Source organism: Erpetoichthys calabaricus, chromosome 4 (assembly GCF_900747795.2).
Source record: "Erpetoichthys calabaricus chromosome 4, fErpCal1.3, whole genome shotgun sequence".
NCBI lineage: Eukaryota > Metazoa > Chordata > Cladistia > Polypteriformes > Polypteridae > Erpetoichthys > Erpetoichthys calabaricus.
Window position 1 is genome coordinate 193732009 of NC_041397.2, and position 22861 is coordinate 193754869.

The following is a 22861-nucleotide window of genomic DNA, read 5'->3' on the forward strand; positions in this document are numbered from 1 at the left end:
TTTGGTACGATTGAAGCGTAGTATTGAATTGAAATGCAACATACACAAAGCTTTTGCGAAGCTAAATGCAATATGTCTGCTTTTCTTTTGTTTTAACACATGATCTATGGAAATGAATTACAGTGCAATATGCTCTTGTACTGCATTTTAAGCTGGCATGAAAATTGCCTGCTGTAGTGAAAAGCAATCAGTTATTTGGTTGATATTGTAACGTCCCAGCCAGGTTGAAGGCCATTTGGAGTGACTGTTGGGTCCAATTGAGGGAGGGAGGAGTACAACGCGAAGGACTGACAGTGGGGGTATGATTCACGCGGAAAGGTGGGTTGGTACCTGAGACAGAGGGGACGGGAGGAGGGCTGGAAGGCTTGTTGGAGAAGGGGCTAGAAGGTTGTATTGTGGGGTTACGATGTCAGCGTTTTTCTTTTTCTGTTTTACTTTTCTTTAACGGTAGAATAAAAAGGTGCCAAAATTAAATGGCCCACTTGCAAAAATATTGCATTTCAATGTAGTTAACACATTGGATTGCATTTAATTTTGGCACAGATAATCATCCATCTCTATATATATATAAAATCCAATGTCTTTCTGTCTGTCTGTCTGTCTGATTGTCCACTTTTAATCAGAGAACTACTTAACGGATTTCGATCGGATTTTTTTCTATAATTTGCTTGAACATTCTGGTTGATTTTGTGACTTCTCTCATCGCGCTAAGTATTATAGTTTGCTTGCAGGAGTGATTTATTCGTGTGAATCCGAGACAGAGGCTGCGAGCCAAGGGGAGGGGGAAGCGTGATGTCAGGAATGGGGAGCCTGGCGGGGCCCTCCTCACTCATGTGCCAGCCTCCATTCGAATCACTCTACCTCTGGCCACGTTTTGGAGCAGACCTGCCTCTGCTTAGGTAGTGATGCCTATTTGTTTATTGATTTTTAAAGTTTGTCCTGTTTCACTACTACAGTATGTGGGCGGAGCTGCAGGGGTTGGCTAGTAGTTACTAAGTAAGACACAAAATAAACTTTAACTTGATTGGTTAAGTCAGTGTTGAAAGACTCTAATAAACATAGTGTACACATGCAAAGAGAAAAGCCTTCCAGCTTGAAAAAGAGACACCTATGACCACTTGAAGATTGCATAAGGCAAGTGCTTTTCATTTGCAAAAAGCCCCTTCTTTATTGTTTTTGGAATTGTGATAGATGAAAAGTTTGTCCACTGTAAAAAAGACAATGACATAACTGATAATAAAATCTTCTTTATAATGACTCATTTATTTATTCATATGTGCAGTACAGTGGTGGAGTGGTAGCAATGCAATATGGAGGCTGCAGTTCAAGTTAGTGCCCCTTGCAAGTAGCTTGTCTCCCTGTGTCCGTGTGGGTTTCTTTCAGGTGTTTCCATCTGTAGTCCAAAGACAGGCAAGCTAGATGGCCTCTGATGTGGATGTGCATGTGGCGCCCTGTCCAGCTGTTGTTCCTGCATTGTGCCTGATGATTGCTGGGATGGGCTTCATCTGCCCTATGACCCTGCCCTGGACAGGTGGGTTAAGAAACTGGATATATAGATGGATGTATTCAGATTGACTGGATTAATTTTTGACCAATTTATTCTTATTAATGGAGTAAAGGGAGCTGGAACCTACTCTGGCACCCTAAGGTACTAGACAGGAAGGAACCTTGGAGAAGATGCTTGCAAATCACAAGACCCACTGACACACATGCATGCACTCATTTAGGCCCATAGGTGTGTGATAAAAATTGGACAGACATGGGTGGAACAGACAAATTTCAAAGAGATCATGACCAGACAGAGACTCCAGCCCAGGCTCTTCTGTAAAGCCACTATGGAAATTTGACAGGTCAAAAGGCAATATATCAATACCGAAAGCCCAAAAAAATCATTGGTCAAAAATAAGTAAGTGGTCTTAAGCTGAACAAAGAATATCAAGTAACTGGACCTAAAATGTTAACCAAACAGTTAACAAAACGGGCACTCTTTGAGGTCATTTGAACCATAGCTAATGCACTGTAATTCTGTCACATTTTGGAACTTCCAATCATCATGTGGTGGCGATGTTATCATTGCTAGCAACAATATACCCCTGGCTGTTCAGAAATATATCCTTCAGGGGTCTGTCCTGGGACTTATACTTGTTCTGATTTATATTAATGACTTTATATTTACTTATATAGATTGCATTATAGTTAGTGAACTTGTGAATTTAGTAGAAAATACAAAAGTAGGAGTAATGGCAGACACTGGGGAGGAAGGAAAAAGAATCCAAATGACCTGGACATGCTTCAGAACTGGGTGAACACTTGGAAAATGCAGTTTAATGTAGAAAAGTGCAAAGTGCTTCACGTGGGAAACAGGAATAATAATTACAAATACAACATGGGAGACACTGTCCTACTGGAAACAACCTCTACAAATGATTTAAGGGTTTATGATGACATAACATTTTCATGGTCTAAGCAATGTGCAGAAGCTATTAAAAAGGCAAATAAAATGTTAGGTTATATTGTAAAAACTTGAATAGAAATTGAGGAACTTTGTTCTTAGACTATATAATTCACCAGTGAGACTTGAAGTGGTGCAGGGAAGAGCAGCCAGGTGCAACCCACCACATAAGAATATGTTGAACTCTTACAGAGTCTGAAAATTAAACCTGTTTAGTCTCAAGCAGAGGAGACTGCATGAGGACCCAATCCAGGTCCTCAAACCCTCAAAGGCTTTGATACAGTAGATCCAGCAGAATTCCTTTAGCTTAAGGGTGAATCACTTACTCAAGGACATCAGAGGAAATTAAAGGGAAGTGCATTTAGAAATGAAGCCAGGAAGCACTTCCTTATGCAAAGAGTTATGGGACTCTGGAACAAACCACCAAGACATGTAGTTGAAGCAGAAACCTTGACAGCCTTTAAGAAGTATCTGGATGAGATATTGGGACAGCTTAGCTATTAGCTAAACGAATGGGCTTGATGGACTAAATGGTCTCCTCTCGTTTGTTTGTTTTATGTTATTATATAAAAAGGCATTGAGCTGGACACAAAACAATAAACAAAACAGCAGCATTTAAACATTACAGAATTAATAATATGCAAGCTTTCGAGGCAACTCAAGACATCTTGCTTGAAGAAGGGGCCTGAGTTGCCTTGAAAGCTTGCATATTGTAATCTTTTTAGTTAGCCAATAAAAGGTGTCATTTTGCTTGACTTCTCATTACATCCATAATGGCTAACACCCTGGTACTACACAATTAAAAATAAATATTAATAACTCTCCAAAAAAACTAAATGTAATAAACAAAAAAACATACACAGTTAGAATCGGTGTCCTCTGAAATCTTTAAATTATAACGTCTTGAAGCCCTGAGACAGCAGCACTAACCACTGTGCCACCCACTGACTAAAAAAATATCTTTTGAAGAATTCTCTGAATGTTTCATTCAAATCAAATACTGCATTGCGAAATAAATGTGGTTGCTGAAAATAAAAAATTTCTAACAAAACTTCAAAAAATGCTAATCAGTAAGTTGTTTTTTCTTGCCACTTTCTGGCATATTTATAACAAGTATGTAGAAGAATGTGGTCTTTGCTTTTGTTATCATTTCACATCTCAGTGTTTTCTTCGGCTGCACATAATTGCAGACCTGAGCTAAAGATCAAATAAGGAGACCTGTGTTGTCTTTCATGATCCAGTAAACCAAGGCGGTAAAAGAGACAGGGCTTGGCCTCGCACTTTGTATTGACTAGACACATGGCTGAGGTCATTGCACGACTCCAATTAGCTGCTTTTCCTCCTCGAAGGCCTGACAGCTCTCTGATATCAGCTGTGCGGTATTTTATGGTGGTTGACTGGCTGGAGGACAGGGATCAGAATCCCACTGACTATTTTGAAACTCAAAATAAACAAAAGAGCTGCAGACAAGAAGACACTTTTGGCAGGGATTGTTAAATATTGTTTATGTATGCTTAATGTGCCTTCAACCAAGAAATCTTTAACGATCCTTTAAATTCCCTTTTCTTTTTTTGTTTTAACCCAGGCCTGCACCCACAATATAGGCCATGTTATCATAAAGCATTACCTGCCCTTTGAAGATCTATGAAGTTACAGACTAAATATTCATTTTAAGGGCTGAAGGAAAGCTGAATTATAAGCAGTCTAATAAATGAAGATGATCTGCCTGCAATTTATAATCTTTGTCAAATCTGCAAAGCACCTCTTGACTTCCGTAGTTATGAATTACCAAAAAGTAAAAATAGTAGATGAATTATTATGTAATATTTATGCAATTATTTTGTACTTCAATACACATTATAATTAAAACCTCATCGATCTACATGGAGGTTAATTGGCATGCACAGAACATATGACCTGCTCCTGCTGGTCAACACCTTGATTAACTCAAATAATGGGTGCTACAAAAATCAAGAGGTTCAGTGACCAGAGTGGAGCTGGCAATCCTTTACTTTACTAAATCCTTTAGCTCATATTAGATCCTTTTGTACCAAAGATCTAACCTTATGCTTGAGTTAGAACTCAAGTCCCTGCTGCTTTCTAGGTCAAAGACACAAAAGGACTTGGTGAGGAACTTGAGCCAATCCTTCAAGTCCTTCCACAGAGAGCCAAGTTGGTCTAGTTGTATCATTGACATGGTACCACCTTTTACCCCCCCAATTTTACAATCTTGTTTCATTCACATTTGTGTTATACTGTGGAGAGTAGGGGATGCCTGTGAGCAAACAAAATAGGAGGGTTTAATAACAAAAGAAGGGACAATAACAACAAGAGATGACAACAATTACAACAAATAACAAACACCTAATGCCTTCAAGGCCTAGACCCCTATTTTTGCACACCATCCTCAAAAATCACATTCTACAAAACTGTGGTCTTCTTTCTACCAAATCGTTAGTTGAGCCATCGCCTCCAGCTACCTGGCAACTCCAAGTTCACCTGCTCAAGAGGATAGGAAGGCCTTATAACCCATGGCCCACAATTACTTCTGGGTATTCTTCAGTAAGTACTTCCAGGGATCCTGATGGTAACACAGACCCTATCACATTTCCCTCACCATGGAGGTATACTGTTGAGGGCTAGACAGGCTGTTCTCCCCAATGTATTTGTTGGGCTACAGTACACTGGTCTCTATTGGATCAAGGAAAAGAAATTGAATCAATAGAATTTAAACTAACATTTCATATTACCCAAGTTTATGATGGTAGTGCTTCCTGCTAATTGCAACTGGTTGTTCCCCCGAGTCCTTCAAAATATCCTGTTGGCTCATTTTGTGTTAATTTTTTTTTTCTTCTGGTTTTGCTGTGCCCTTAATTTAAGACTTATTCAGATTTGCCTAAGCCAATCTAGCAATGAATTTGTTGTCCATTTATTTGTAGTACCATCACACAAATGAGCAATTAGCTAATCAAACAAATTGAATGGACCAAATGGTCTCTTTTTGTCTATAAACTTTCTTTCATTTTTAAGTTTGACTCAACACCCTAAAGATTCCACAGCATACAGCAGCTCAGAAGTGTTCAGCAGATCTTCAACATGACCCTTCCCGGTTGCTCGGTGCCACTTCATATTTTTTGCTTGCCGTGACACCATTTCGATTTTATCGTGGCTGTTGCAGACATCATGTGGAACAGTCGCTGGAATGGGTTATGTTTCTTCTAAGAGCATGGATTTCTAAAGATTGCTCCACAGATGCAATCAAAATTTTACAACTCAGCGCTACGAGTTTGACAACATCCAATGCAAAAGGAATGCTATTTAAAAGAGTAGACTATATGACAGTTTGCATAGTCTTTTGTTTTTGGTTTCTTTTTCACTGATTATAGATTAGATTAGATTAACTTTACTAATACCATATGAGCAAGCTGTGATTCATTTTGCGTAAAAATTTATCTAGAAATTTGGCTTTGTTTCCTAGTTTCTGATATTACATGTGAAAGGACAAAAAAATAGAGGAGCCCTCAAAAAAAAGTTGGGGGACCAATGTGAAAGTCCAAACAAAAGAACTAAAACAGGCACTAGGTGGTGCAAGAACAGAAAACAGTCATACACACTGTCTGAATAGCCTACTCGGCTTCTCTGTTTGTGTGGCTCTTTTGAGAAGGTCAAGTTTGGGGACATCTGACATGCACAATTTCTTCTTCCAACCTGATGCCATTCCTTCCAGAGCCGTACATACTTATAGAGCGGGACCAGAAAGGGCAGAGTTTCGTGGTGGAACACAGTTGTCTTCACTGGGCAGCTTCTTGGCACTGCAGGGGAAGAAGGAGATGATGCAGTTACCGTGGGCACCACCTTTCATCCGGGAGTGGTATTGCAAGTGTCACCAGAGTCTGGTGGGGGATCCTCATGAATCCATGTGTGACAGCAGCATCAGCTTTTAGTACAGTTAAGATTCACAGATTCCATCCCCTGATCCCCTTTCTTCAAATAACTGTGGTTTGCAAATATAAAAATCCACTCGTGTCAAAATTTTCAGGTATTCTTTATAATTGTGAGGTGAAGGTTTCAAATGGGGAAAAAACCCACACTCTCTTAGAGAAAAAAGTAATATAATTTTAAAATGAATTATTTCGACTAGAAAAAATAATAAGTTACACATACAATTGCTTTAAATATATACTGTAATTACTACTTACAAAACATAGTCACTTTTCTTTCTCTTATAATCACGTGAGGGTGTTTCACAGTGGAATGACTAACAGATGTCTGCTAACAAAGACTTTCCACTATTATTTCTTGTCATTTGAGTGATGTCCTGGTGGAACTTCTCCATGTTCATCAGAGTTCACTCCCATGTCCTCTTTTACTGTTTGCTTACCTGTTAACCTGGACGACTCAAAAATCAACCCGACTTTGCATATTGATGTAAAAACAATCTAAATAACAACTTTCTCTCTTCTAGACGATATAAAGATATCTTTCTAAACTTCAAAATATTTATTGCAGGGTATTTTAAAGAATAAGAAGGCAGAAAAACACTGATTGAGAGCAAAAAATGCATAGCAAATATTTGATTTTGGGTTGTTTCTATCTCAAATAACATTAAGAATGAGGAAGACCACCATTTAATTAAATATACTTCAAATGAGATTCTCAACATGAATAATATTTATGCCCAAAAACAAAGCACAATTTATTTAAAAAAAATTAACACATTTTTTCAAAACTGCATTTTTCTTTGAATCCGTTATCTCATGGAAATGGTTTGTGTTAGAGAAATTCCAATTTTGTTAATCGATTCAGCACACCTAAATCTATAAAGTATTTTGATTTTGTTGTGTTGGGAGGATTTTGGTGCAGAACAGTGAAATGTGATGTGGCCTGTCCTGTTGCAAGCAGGACAATCACAAGTCCACTTCATTTTAAGAAATCAATGTGAGCTTCTGTAGCTGGCTTACTGACTAGTGATGAGCAAAACAGGCCAGTTTCAATTTCCATAAAGTTTCATAAAACTGATATTAAAATGTATTTTGCAGGTTCACAATTGTGAAACATGAAACTCACTAAAGAGTTGTTTGGGCAGAAAATAAGGAATATTGCTTCCCTAAACCTCTATCAAACCTCTGTGTTTGTGTGTGTTCTTTTCTGCAGCTGCATAAAGCAGGTAATCCGTACCGCACCAGTTAAACCAAATCTATGTATGCCTCTCATTCACATCACTGCAGAGGAATGCAGTAAGCTTTTTTAAATATAGAATATTATTGTATATTTGCCACACAACGACACACTAAAACATCATCATGCATATTCTCATCTGCAGAACTACCTGTAACTACAAGGAAAATTCCCCATCCCCCATTATCTAGCACACTTCCAGTGATGTGATTTTTTTTTCTGGAGATTTTTATTTGAACACTAAATGCCAGGTAGACACATGTGGAATTAATGCATAAATCACTTCCAGGGAGAAACCATCAGCTTTTCTTAGTGTATAAATGGCACAAATGTCTCTTGAAACAAAACAAAATTAATGTTGTAAATTTTTGGGGGGAGGGGGGATAAAACACTGAGTTTCACTGCAAATTAAATTTCATACGAATTGTTTCGCTCATCACCAGTACTGACTAAAAAAGCACTTACCCACAATGCTAAATTATGCCACAATCTCAGCCAATCTTTTTTTTCTTTTTAATGAACAAACATGTGCTGGCTCCAAAACACAATAAGTATCTCCTCCATTTGCAGTTCAAAACACTAGATTTTATTCTTTTGTTGGAGTTGCTATTGTTCTTCACTGTTTCTGGGCATTTTATACACTGTACCTCTGGCTGAATGTTCATTGGCTATCAACCCTTGCACAATCAAGAGCCCACCTCTACAACTGGCAGAGCATCATGACTGAGCTACTGGGTTGTCAGACTACACATCTGAAGGTCATGGGTACTTAATGTAACTCTCCATAATTTACTGAGATTTTCTTAGGATTGGCCCAAAACAATTGGAAAAGTCCATTAGTGAGATGTCAGCTTAATAACTGTCAGGTATTTTTGATCGTGACATTAGCACAACAAAAGGAATAACAAATTGTTAACTTGTTCTTTTATTGTTTTCTGAAACCTTCTTATTTCAAGGCAGGGTTACAAAAGTCAAGCCTAGCAGCGGCAATGTGTGTAGAGCAGGAGACAACCTACCATAAGACATTAATGTAACTGTTTACAAAAAATATTGATAAGCTCTATTCCAGATTTAACCCTATTCACAGCATGTTTGTGGGAACAACAACATTATTTCTCCAAGTATCTCTTCTCTAAACCTGACATTTTCTTATGGTGTTATGGAAAGCCAGAGTCTATCCAAGCTGTAGTAAGCAGTAGTCAGATACCAAACTGAAACAGCATCTCAGTCAGTCACAGGGCACACTCACTCATACTCAGCCATGTATTGTAAAATGGCCATCTGTGAATTGTGAGAAAGCCTATGACAGTCGCACATGAGAAGAATGTGCAAATAATACCCAGAAAACATGTGGCGGTCATGAACTAAATTTATGCTCCTGGAGCTGTGACATAGAAACATGCTTCAGTGATATGTTGAACAAAAAATCCATTTTATTTACTTGTTTTTTTTATCAACTGTTTACAGTAAATCAAATCATTGGGGGCAGCATGGTAGCACGGTAGCCTCACACAACCCACATCCTCAGTTTCAATAACATCCTCTGTCACTGTCTCTGTGGATGCATGAATTGTCGATTCTAATTTGGAAGTATGAAATACATTTGTAGTACATCAGAGTCTGTAGGTTGAGAAACAATCTCCTTACAGGTCTTCAGACAGGTTCTTTATTAAATACAGTATACACCAAATACCAGTGTTGTCTGCAGCAAAGTTAAGATGATATCTGGGTGAGTCACCTCTGAAACTAGCAAATAAAAATTGGGAGTGTACTCACCTCAACTTTCTTGTATACTGAGATAGCGGAAAAGGTCATCAGAACCACTTCCAGTTGCAGAATATTTCTCAAATATCGTATCCTTTTGTTTCTCATCATAACTAACTGATATATTAATTCACAATCATTTATCCCTATTTATAATTAAATTTTATATTAAAATTATATTTTCCCTCTTAGGGTGGTTGAAAACAGTGGTGGAATTTTTTCATGATTACATATGCATTACTTAGATTATGTGCAAAGTAAAAACAGTTATAGTCACCTAAAAACAAAGAAAAAGTGTTACTATTATATAATATTTGTTGCAGTAAATTGCTGTAGGTAAATCTGCATTTAACTACATTTAATTATGATAATGATGGCGGAAATTAAAAAAAATCATAAAATTAAATGTATTGCCAGGAACACGATGGGGACGTAGCAGCTTATTTCTCCCATTACATTATATTTACATGGCATGTTCAATGTTTATACATTACTGTTAAACTAATGATGTATAAATTAAAATAAAATTAGCAATGGTTATTGAAAGAATATGCATTATATTGAATACAGTTTTTAAAATTGTGTACATATTTATATTTCCATGATACAAAAAATTCGGATGGTTGTTTAAATAAAATACTACTTCCGGTTGAGTAATTGTTCTCAAATTTAATATCTGTTTGCTTTTTTATCATTATAAATATCTGTATAAAATTTGAATCATCTATCTATAATTATAACCGTAGTTTGCTTGAAAATTCGTGAATGTATTAAAGTAAAAGTTAAAGTATTACTTCTGGTTGCCAGAAGTTGCCCAAAAGTTGATAAGATTCCTTATTTTTGATATAAAGCAGGTGTACAAAATCTCAGTGACCAAGGTCAAAATGAGTTATCATGTTTACACATAGACACATATAATTTCAAAAATGGTATTTTCGGACTCATGAAGGTCTAAAACGTTAAGAATCTCGGGGTCAGATTTTTTCACAATTCCTATACTTTCTGTATACTATGTATACAAGAAAGTAAAAAGAAAAGGTTAAAATGGGCCATCAGCCACCCCAACCCGACAGACAGACATGGGACACAAGTTCAGCATATACATTTTTTATTTTTCTTTCTTTTACCGTGGGAAACACCTTCCCTTGTTTCCCACGTGTACAGCACAGTCACAGCTCAAGTACAGTCCAGCACCAAACACTCTTCCTTCTCTTTTCCTCTCATTCTTCACCTCCAATCCTCCTGATAAGCTTTGTTTTCTCCCACCCGACTCTGGCTCCCAGAGTAGTGGCTGCTGGCTCCTTTTATAGGGCACCTGGAAGTGCTCCATGTGCTCGTTGACCTAGTTCTAGTGTGGTGGAAGTGCTGCAATTAAGGGCTCAGCAGCAGCTGCAGCACCTCCTGGAGGTGCCCACAGAACCCAACTGGGCTACACCAGACTCCAGCTCCCATGGAGCCCTGCAAGAGTCTGAGGCACCGCTGCAACCCGGGGGTGCTGTCACCTAGTGCTCCGGGGGAGGTAATGCTCTGGATTTGCTCTGTCCCCCGATTCTTCCAGCGTAGAGGTGTTCCGGCCAGGGCCACTATAGATAGTGCTTTATTGGTATCCAGGGCAAATTTGGCTTTTTCTAGAAGCTGTTTAAATAAATAAATATATGTATATGAATATTTATTTATTTAAAAACACACACAAAATGTGGTCTAAATACACATCAGAATTACTAAAAAGGAAGAAGATTTAAAAAGAAAGAAAACTTCTGTATTGACAAAAGTTTAATGGTAATTTGGTAAAAAAAAAAGATACAATTTCTATCAAAAACATGAAAATAACTGACTGTGTACAAATGTTTGGCTAGTAATGATAAATGTGGCAACAATTGTTAGCAGCCATTCTTCCTGGTCCTGGCCGGCTCCATATCTCCATATCTCAACCCCTGTTCTGTGTTATTGTCACCTAAATGATTGTTGCTTTTTTATTCTCTGTTTTCAGGTTAGTATGACCAACTGTCTAAACATTGGAGAGCAGCAGATCCAAAGGCCATCCTGGAAGTGGTTTCACAGATGCAATCACTAAATGCCTCTTACAGGACACCCAGGAGAGGATGGAGTCTTAATTCCAGAGTCTAGCCTGCCTCCTCAGTAAACCACGACCTCCAGAAAGATGGAAATAATCAGCAGCCATCATCCATTTTGAAAGTCTTCCCTAAAGACCTATTCATCCTGACGAGGGACAAGTCATTTAAATGGAAGGGTGTGACCCGAGGTTCTGAATTTAACCCTGTCTGCAAAGAAAATAACAAAATGCAGAAGTTGCTTCAGGTACAGAGCTCCAGAGTTATTTTGCCTATGGTGGATAACTGAAGAGTATATGTTACTAGGCTTAAAGTGTTTAGTAGAAACTTCTGTGATGGCTGCAATACTTCAGGGCTACTTTGCTGATGGTGAATAACAAAGTCAGGACTTAAAAGCTGTACCACAAGAAAACAAGGAACATTTCTGTCTTGGCTTGTAGATCCATTCAATGATGACGAGGAGCTCTAGGGCTGCCATCTCTTCAGCCCTGAACTTCCGCTAGAACTACAGTAAGTCGGCTTACACCTGGCATTCTTTATGCTATGCTATATGCCGCCAGGAGGGATTTGTAGCCTGGGTGCCATAACTGCAAGAAAAGCATTGCAGTCTGAACATAAAGATAGTGCTGGCTACAAAACAAGCATCTGTCTACTCTGAGGTTTGGATGCACAATAGCACGTAATGTGAGCTGTTTAGACTCGGCCTTCTATCTTGCTGTTCACAGCAGTACAATTCATATCTGAAACAATTTATATAGCATCTTTGTAACTTGAAAAGGTATTCAATGGCATTCAGCTGCCAGATGTTTTAAGCAGCACATAACGTGCCCAGTAGAGTAGACAAGGACAAAGCAGAGTGTGTCGTGAGCCCACTAAGATTATGATTTGGACTTCCTCTGACTGGAAATGTCACAGACCTTGTATCAGTCGCAGACCTGTACCCAAGGCTTTCTAAGAAGCATTTACAGCTGAAGTTTTACACAGTATCAGCTCACCCGGACTTGGCTGTGCGGCTAGTTAATATTTCAAAATGTGTGCTATAAATTGCTTTCTTCAACAGAGGCCTTTCCTGCACAAATGTGAAATGGATATCCTCCCCGGGGGCCAAAGGTATTTTAATATGGCTACAGACACAATGATGGCCTTCCTTCAAGCCCCTTTAGATTTCCAGTAACAAGGTCAATCCAGAAGTCAGTGTTCAGCAGGAGGCGTGTTCAGTTACTGCAAACTAATCTGAGCGGCTAATTGTGCCGATGACACCTGCAGACTCTCAGGAATGTCGGCTCATGAGGGGTTCGGCAGGAAAAAAATGGAGAGCCCAGAAAGGGGAAGCAAGCAAAATACATTGTGTCAGGAAAAGGTTAAGAAGCCTGACTTGTTTGTAGCATTGAAACAAGACAAGAGCTGCTGACATCATAATAGCACACTTTGATCTCTGATCTGAATCCAGAATATTTTCGACACGCTATGACACACTTCAATCCACAAGTGTCCATCTGCATCTTTACAACTGGCGACGATTAGATCCATCACTGGAACTTAACTATGTGTGCGTGTGCGCAGAGAACAGTCACTTGTTGACAGGTATGTTCAGCGCTGAGCCCAAGTACACAGTCTTTCCATAAAAATTAGAGCAACTTTATGTTTTTTAACAGGGACAGTTGCCCATATCATCATAACCTTTTCCAACCAGGGAAATCCAATTTAGGGATCTGGGTGACCACAGCCTATCCTGACAGTACTGGGTGTGAGCTGGAAACACCCCGGGTGAGGGTGCCAGTCTATCACAAAGCCCATTTAGTCAATTCAGGCAAGTCACAAACCTTCTAGAGCAGGGGCTTCTCTACCTGCAGCTTTCCTGTCAGACAAGCGCCTGAAACTTACTGACACACAATCATAAAAAATTTGCATTGGTCATCTCTGCCACGTGCTTATTTTTAGGGGATGTTTAATGCTGTATTATATGTAAAGTCTTGTAATCTTCTTGTAATTTGTGTGTCAGTCAAATAGGTTTATTAAAACGTTTTATAATGCATCATGAGTGCTTCTACTTGAGTATTCTTCCCTTACACTCCATGAGCAGAAAAGTAATGGTGGGCACTTTGGAACTGAGGCTTGCAAAAGAAGCAGTGTGTACAGCAGGGAGTGTGACCTCTACGAACGCACCAGGCTCAGAGAGGAGTATCACATTGTGGAAGAGTCACTCCTCTTATAGTCAAGCCTCAGAGCCGCAAGTCCAAGCATGACACAAATAATAATGACACTTTAGTTTAAGTAATGTAAAAATGCATCCATTACCTATTTACTTTTATGCAACAAGACCTTAACAAAGGTCTTCATAACACTTACATAGCATCCAGTAAAGAGGTTATTCATCTGTGCAACATGGTCTACTAAAATAACTTCACTTCGGAATGGTCAGAGGTGGCTAAAGTGGCACATATGTCTCTTGACATTGACTTCAGTATAAGACCTGTGAATCTTTAGAGTTCATAAGTAATTTTACCAGCATATCAAATGCCTCACTCCACTTGAGATGAATAACAACTTTACTCATGCTTTATAAACGTAATTAAGATCAAAAGAAACCATTGCTTAGGTCTTGTTGCATAAGAGTAATGATTAATAGAGCATTTTTGTGGCACCCAAACCAAAGTGTTACCCAAATAATAATTATATATAAAATTGCTTGTACTAAAGGAACATTCAGCACAATCCCCTGTCAGAAAATCAACTGACCGAGATGAGCGCAGCAGTTACCTGAGGTGCTCTGGCTGTTGAGCTCACCAGATGTTGTTGGAGCCTGCAGAAGCCTGAAAGGCAAAAAATTAAGGTGGCCTGCAATTCAGAAGTCCCATGGTTGAGCAACTCAGCAGCTGTGGTGCTACAGCATGTCTGGAGGGCCGTTGGTTGTTGGGTCTCAAATAGCAGAGTGTGGGAGAGCACTTTGTATAAGAGTCAGGTAATAATGTTTTGGTACAAGAAACCAATCGGGGTCTAACTAGGAGATTCACTAAGCCCTTTCTTGAACTCTTTGCATCCTGCCCAAGCCCAAGTAATACTTTCCCACAGACTTAATATAGCACAATAACAAAAACAAAGGCAAGAATGCATAATAAAACAAAAGGGCAAGTAATGGAACACAGTGGTAATAATAGTAATAACTACAAATAAAATTATATATACAGTTAGGTCCATAAATATTTGGACAGAGACAACTTTTTTCTGATTTTGGTTCTGTATATTACCACAATGCATTTTAAATGAAACAACTCAGATGCAGTTGAAGTGCAGACTTTCAGCTTTAATTCAGTGGGGTGAACAAAACGATTGCATAAAAATGTGAGGCAACTAAAGCATTTTTTTAATACAATTCCTTCATTTCAGGGGCTCAAAAGTAATTGGACAAATTAAATAACTGGAAATAAAATGTTTGCTGGCAATGACAGCCTGAAGTCTTGAACTCATGGACATCACCAGATGCTGGGTTTCCTCCTTTTTTAATGCTCTGCCAGGCCTTTACTGCAGCGGTTTTCAGTTGCTGTTTGTTTGTGGGCCTTGCTGTTTGAAGTTTAGTCTTCAACAAGTGAAATGCATGCTCAATTGGGTTAAGATCAGGTGACTGACTTGGCCATTCAAGAATTTTCCACTTCTTTGCTTTATTAAACTCCTGGGTTGCTTTGGCTCTGTGTTTTGGGTCATTGTCCATCTGTATCATGAAACGCCGCCCAATCAATTTGACTGCATTTAGCTGGATTTGAGCAGACAGTATGTCTCTGAACACCTTAGAATTCATTCGGCTGCTTCTGTCCTGTGTCACATCATCAATAAACACTAGTGTCCCAGTGCCACTGGCAGCCATGCACGCCCAAGCCATCACACTGCCTCCACCGTGTTTTACAGATGATGTGGTATGCTTTAGATCAGGGGTAGTCAACCTTTTTATACCTACTGCCCACTTTTGTATCTCTGTTAGTAGTAAAATTTTCTAACTGCCCACCGGTTCCACAGTAATGGTGATTTATAAAGTAGGGAAGTAACTTCCATCCATCCATCCATTTTCCAACCCGCTGAATCCGAACACAGGGTCACGGGGGTCTGCTGGAGCCAATCCCAGCCAACACAGGGCACAAGGCAGGAACCAATCCCGGGCAGGGTGCCAACCCACCGCAGGGGAAGTAACTTTACTTTATAAAATTTATAAAGCAGAGTTACAGCAAGTTAAAGCATATAATAATAATTACTTACCAAGTACTTTATGTCGGATGTTCGCTAAGTTTGGCAGAATAAATCTTTATAAAACAACTTACTATAGTTAAATCTATCTTTTTATTTATACTTTGCATACATAGAAATTACATTAATTATTTGAATTATTAGTGGGATCCCTGAGGCTGATGCTGGGAAACTAAATATTGAATATCCGGTTCAATTTTTGTGAGGAACAAACGAAGATCTCGCCTTTCGGAAATATTCAGGCGGTTTCTTTCTTTGGTCATAATATGATTAACAGCACTAAATCCTGATTCCACAAGATATGAGGTAGGGAAAGGTATCAATAAACTGAATACCATTTTCCACATATTTGGATATAAGACCGGCATTTTTTTTTATTTTGCCATAGGTTTTCATATCCACCACTGTCGAATTTATGTTTACTTTCTTCATCATATCTAATTTCTAACAGTTCTTCTTGGCATGTTGTATCAGCCTCTTCAATATTTGCGGTAAAAGGATTTGTTCATCCAGTCATATACCTTCAATTTCAAAATATCTTCAAATCGTTTTTCCATGTCCAATTTAAGTTCGTTGAGGTGGCTACTGAATCTGTCAATATCCTCTGGAGTTACATCATCTTTTATAGATGATAATTGAGGAAACTAATGAAATTCTCTCTTCAGTAGATTATGACGAAGTAGTTCAAGTTTGTCAATAAATAATAGCACAATACTTTGGCAACCTATAAGAGTTTTATTAGCCCCTTGAAGCTGCAAATTGACATTGTTAAATCTCTTGAAAATATCTGCCAAGTAAAAGGCATCATTCTTTACTGTTTTTAACTGTTGACACAGATTGGTCTCATTATTACTTTCAAAAAATTGTATGACACTATCATATAATGCTACAAATCTAGCCAATGATGTACCCTTTGACAGCCACCGAACTTCTGTGTGCAAAAGTAACTTAATAAAATCTTCATTATTGTCCTGGCAAAGCTGCCGAAACATTCTATCATTCTTTGCATTGGATTTGATCTTGTTTACGGCTCGAATTATTATAGTTAATGATGAATGGAGACTTGTACTTAGATGTTTTCCTACAAGATGTTGTCTGTGCACCACACAATGTACACATTAAACATTTGGCACTTCCTGCTTCAAATAAGCAACAAATCCACGGTAGCAGCCTACCATTGATGGTACTCCATCAGTAGCGCATGCAACAATATTATTCAAAGCAATATTATTTTTTGTAAATTATGTTCTCACAGTATTAAATATAGATAATCCTTTTGTATCTGTGATGAGATTTATTGCGAATAGCATTTCTTCTCGTAATATATTGTTTTCATCAAAATAGCGTACATATGCCATCAATAAAGCATCATTATCTGCAATGGTAGATTCGTCCAATTGCATGGAAAATGAAGAGTTTTGGAGAATACTTATAAGTTTGTTTTCAACATTAACTGCCATTTCATCAATTCGTCGCTTTACTGTGCTATCGCTTAGGGGCAACGTTTTTAAAATTTGAGGTATATCCTGATGCATTACTGTTGAGATAAATTCTTTTATAGAGGGTATTATTACAGTTTCTCCAATATTATAGCTTTTACCACTTTTTTGCAATTAATTGTGAAATGCGATAAGTGGCAATTAATCCATCTTCGTTCGTTGTATGTTGTTTCTTAAATGATGCAACGATAGTTGAACGATTTTGAAATTTTTTATATATTTCCTGAAAATATTCAATGGGCTTGTCCTTGTCATTTGGATGCTTTGTAGAAAGATGTTCTCGCAATCGACTTGGCTTCATTGCCTCATTGGATAATGTTTTATGGCACAATAAACACATTGGATGTTGTTTATTTGCAACAGATTCTATGAAACCCATCTTCAGATACTCTGGTGAATAGCCACGTGCGTATTTCTTTTTTTGAGACATGGGCTCACGATATTTCACAATATTTTGTTTGAAGCTGTAAGCACGTGCTTGCTCTCAGAAATCTAACTACGTACTGACTTTAGTTTCGATTACGTAACGATTTAGCTTCAGTTACGTAACGTGAACAAAACTTAAGCGCTTGAAGTCTGTTGCGTGGTCACGACTTTTGGAAGGCTGCGCATTTCTCCGATCCGGTATGCGAGATGTCCTTCTCGTCTCCTGGCGTTGGTAAGGCAGAATCAGGTGTTCCGGTCGCTGGACAGCACAGCGTACGTTGGACGTGGATGGTCAGGCAAGGCGCTGGCTATCATGATCCCGCGAGGTTTTCGTCAGACCGTAATGTTGAAAGATATGTGGATCCAACAACAGCCATTGGGAGTCAGGGTCGGGATGTAGTAATCGTAGCTCCTCGTACGTTGAAATGATGAATGTGTTGGCAGAGTAACAAATGCTGGGTACCTCTAAGTTCAGGATTGCCGGACGTTACAAGTGTCGTGGTTGAGCGAGAGTATGTTGAGACAAGACTAAGTTAGTGAGTATCCGTGGTTGTGCGTTTTATAAAATTTTATGTAGCGGGTGTTGGCCAATGGCATCACTTCTTTGCGATCGGGGCGAAGTAGCGAGACATCGGCTAGTTTTGGCAGTCCAAGGGGGGGTTCCTAGAATGTCATATTATTACCCTAAAATCTGGGAATCGAGACGAAAATATGAGTTAATTGGTGTCTCCATTTTCCGGCAGTTTCTGTCATAGAAAGAAGCGTCGAACCATGGAGTTCTTTGTCTACGGGGTAATAAAACGATGAACTGCTAGTTTTTAGGTGACAATAGTATGTAATCGCAGCGCCGTTTGGTTGCTCCAATACCGCCCACCATGAAAGCTGGAACGCCCACTAGTGGGCGGTAGAGAGCAGGTTGACCACCACTGCTTTAGATAATGAGCTGTTCCACGCCTTCTCCATACTTTTTTCTTGCCTTCATTCTGGTAGAGGTTGATCTTGGTTTCATCTGTCCAAAGAATGTTTTTCCAGAACTGTGCTGGCTTTTTTTAGATGTTCTTTAGCAAAGTCCAACCTAGCCTTTCTATTCTTGAGGCTTATGAGTGGCTTGCACCTTGCAGTGCACCCACTGTATTTACTTTCATGCAGTCTTCTCTTTATGGTAGACTTGGATATCGATACACCTACCCCCTGGAGAGTGTTGTTCACTTGGTTGGCTGTTGTGAAGGGGTTTCTCTTCACCATGGAAATGATTCTGTGATCATCCACCACTGTTGTCTTCCGTGGACGTCCAGTTCTTTTTGCGTTGCTGAGTTCACCAGTGCTTGCTTTCTTTCTCAGGATGTACCAAACTGTAGATTTTGCCACTCGTAATATTTTAGCAATTTCTCGGATGGGTTTTTTCTGCTTTCGCAGCTTAAGGATGGCTTCTTTCACCTGCATGGAGAGCTCCTTTGACCGCATGTTGTCTGTTCATAGCAAAATCTTCCACATGCAAGTACCACACCTCAAATCAACTCCAGGTCTTTTATCTGCTTAATTGATAATGACATAACGACGGACTTGCCCACACCTGCCCATGAAATAGCCTTTGAGTCAATTGTCCAATTACTTTTGAGCCCCTGAAATGAAGGGATTGTGTTAAAAAATGCTTTAGTTGCCTCACATTTTTATGCAATCGTTTTGTTCACCCCACTGAATTAAAGCTGAAAGTCTGCACTTCAACTGCATCTGAGTTGTTCCATTTAAAATTCATTGTGGTAATGTACAGAACCAAAATTAGAAAAATGTTGTCTCTGTCTAAATATTTATGGACCTAACTGTATAGTATATGAAAAAATATGTCATAAGTAGGCTATTTCTATGACTTCAAATCACATTAAATACATAAACGACAGTGATGCACTGAGTGTTATTGACTTTCACCATAGCCTACAAGAGGTGACGGCAATTGAATGGCAGTGCATTCTAAATTCACGTCAAAAAATGAAAAACACAGTGAGCTGCATTTAAAATAAGTGCTAGCAGTATTCAGTTTGCTGCCACTTGCCATATTTGCTGACACTGATACAGGCAACCACCATTACATGCCGGCATACTTTCTATACAATTTGCTGAATTGAGGTATGTTTTCAGGCAATCTGTGTTCAGAAGTTTGTTGTGTCATCACTAACAGTCTCCTGTCTATAAAGAATGTATCTCCTCTTGACAGCATCAGAAGGCTAACTAATATAAATACAGCATTTGTTATTTAGAAAAAGTTAACATTTTTATTTAAGAAATCTGTTCAAGTAAATTGTAGAGGGTATTTTTACTTATTAATAAAACAAACTGTTTTTTCTTCTGCTCTGCTAAAGTGTTGCTCTTGTCTTGCACCAAGGCTGGCTGGGATAGGCTCCAGTTTCTCCACAAACCTACCCTGGAAATTAGAAGAAGATGGATGGCCTTTTTCTTACTAATTCTAAACAGGTATTCTAGTTTCCTTCTATCCAGTGCTCTTCTCTGTATAGCCTAACATTTAGTGTTGCCTCCAAGGTGCACCCCACTTAGCTTGCTGTCAACTAGATTTGCACCCGTCATTAAATAAAGATTGATAACCAGTGTCTTAGACCAACAGTGTTGCATCAGGGTGGCATCATGCTTAAGGAGGGACTATACTTTGGGAAATAAGTTATTTAAAAGTTATCATTGGTCAGGTTATGACCAAGTTGTGAATTTGTGGGAATGGTGGTTACTGGAACCCTCTCGTATGTGTGCCTGCATGAATTTTCCAAGAAGAAGGGGAATAATTAGAAGCTTTCAGCAATTCTCATGGAGTCAGACAAAGTCTGCCCCAGGAATACTGAAAAAAATACAGAAATAGGAGAGACAAACTTCAGAACAGATTATGTCACACAGCTAAAATGGTAGCCCCTTTTCCACCATTTTTCGATCCTGCTTAATTCATTCCAGGGGCACAGGTGAGAGGGGACAGTATATCCCATTAGCATCAGGCATAAGGCAGGAATCTACAATAAAACTACAAATCACTCCATCGTAGGGCACACTCATAAATACCGCCAATAACAGATCACGAAAGCACTATGCTTAAAGAGGGTTAGAGTAAGAGTTGCCAATTACTCTTAAACACTCATCTCTGTGACGTGAGGTACAGACGGTGCTGAACAGCAGCAATTTAGAATAGGAATGGAATCAGAAGATGGACCACAGTTAAAAGAATAAGCTGAGGTCGTGACCGGGAGATCACTAATAAACAAGCTGATTAAAAATCTATGTAGAGGAATTGTAAAGGAGGGGTCGAAAGTCAAAAAGGGAATACTTTGAAAGAGCTAATCCATAAGACATTAATAGTAGTCAAAAGTCAGAAAAGAATTTGTCATCAGGAAATAAACTATTAATAATAATAATAATGGATACTTAGAGTTTGGGGATATATCCGCAAACTTGGACAACCAGGAAGTGTACGACATGGACCTTTACAAAGTCACAGAAATGACGTCACGTGTCATACACTCCTGGTCATCTCGCCTAGCGAAAGCTTGGCAACAAGGAACAAAACCAAGAAGGTTTTGAGAGAAAACACAATTCATTTTTAACTCCCTTACGGGTATCCCGTACGTACGTGAAAATATATCATACATTTGTGAAAGTATGCCGCACATATGTGAGAACATCTCACATGTATATGAAAGTATCCCATAAGTACAGGATAGGGGTTACCCCATAAGCTTTTTCATTCTTCAGTTCAGAGCTTCTGTACCTTACAAATGTGTTTAAACAAAAAAATAAATGTGACCCTTACACCAATGGTCTCTAAGACCTCCAAAGCAATTTTACATAACTTTAGAGACAAAGGGATGATTAACAGAAGCGAGAACATGAGACGTGGGAGGAATCCAGCAGTACTCAAAGAAAATCCACATAGATCAGAGACCAAATTCCTGTATCTGTGACTCAGCAGCACTGATGGATGTGCCAGTCAGTCCCTTCCACTTTAAATGAAATGTTTGAGTAAACAGCCCAGTCATGGTGAAAAATTTCTTGCTATTAGCAGTGATGCCACAGTGCTGGCACCATGAAAGGAGCAACTGGAGTAAATCCAGTGAGCGTAAAGTTGGAAGGAATGGCTGGCAGCTCATTGGCAGAAGGGAAAAAATATTGTGAACAGGTGCCTTAAAAAAAAAACACCCAGAACATAGAGATAGCTACCCTGACAGCAGGAGAGGTCCTGCATGTGCATGTGTAAGTGCACAGAGTTTACTAGAAGGTGATGCACCCTGTATGTGTGCTCGGTGCCACCAAACAGAAAGAGGTAGGGGCACCAAGTTAGCTCAGAACAACAGCAGACAAGTAACTCAGGGGCACACTTGGCTTTCCGCTTGGTAAAATTAATAACACAGAGAGATATCAAGAAGTTGGATACCACAGGAAGAAGAAAGGAGTTCCTCCTTATAAGTGTTGTTTCCTGGGAGGTGAGCTGAGAACAGTTAATTCTCTGGGGTGTTAGGATATTTTGAGCATCTAAAAAGAGTTCAAGCCTGGTTTGTCGATGGTAAATGTATGGCTGCACTTGACTCCACAAGTGATTTCTGGGGTAGTCCCAAACCTGACAGGGTGTTCAAGGCTTCCTCAGAGGCATTTGGGTGAATAGTTAAGAGCAAAGGCTTAACTGTAAGGAAGAAGAGGCTAGACATGAAAAAAGAAAGATGATGAGAGAGATGGGAATTGAAAAAGAAGTGATTGGTCGTAATTTTGAGGTGGGCAAGTGGACAAGCCCACCGCACTTGTGAAAAACAGAATATCAAGCCCTGTATTTTCAGACCCAGCAAGATTTTGCCTTGTAATATGTTTAACTGGCATTTTGCCTCCTTGGCATCATTCTGGATGTGGGGTGGGGGAATCACATCTGAAACTAATATCATCCACCAAAGGCCAATTCTTCATTCAAAATTGGAATTCATTCAAGGGCAAAACAGAGTTACTTTGTCACTGTGTAAATTTTTTCTGTGCACATTTGTCACCATGTGCTTGTTATGATTAGCAGAGTTATGGACCAGAAGATCATTCTTGGATACCTGCAAGTGATGAGTTATCTCACTTCCATGCCAAGCACCCTAAATAAGCATGATGGGCATGTATGGGGACCTTGTCCTAGAAGAGTGGCTCTGTTATGATTAAGGATCTTTTTTAATTTTTTTGTATCTTTTCTGGACAGATTTTAAATAAGTATGTGT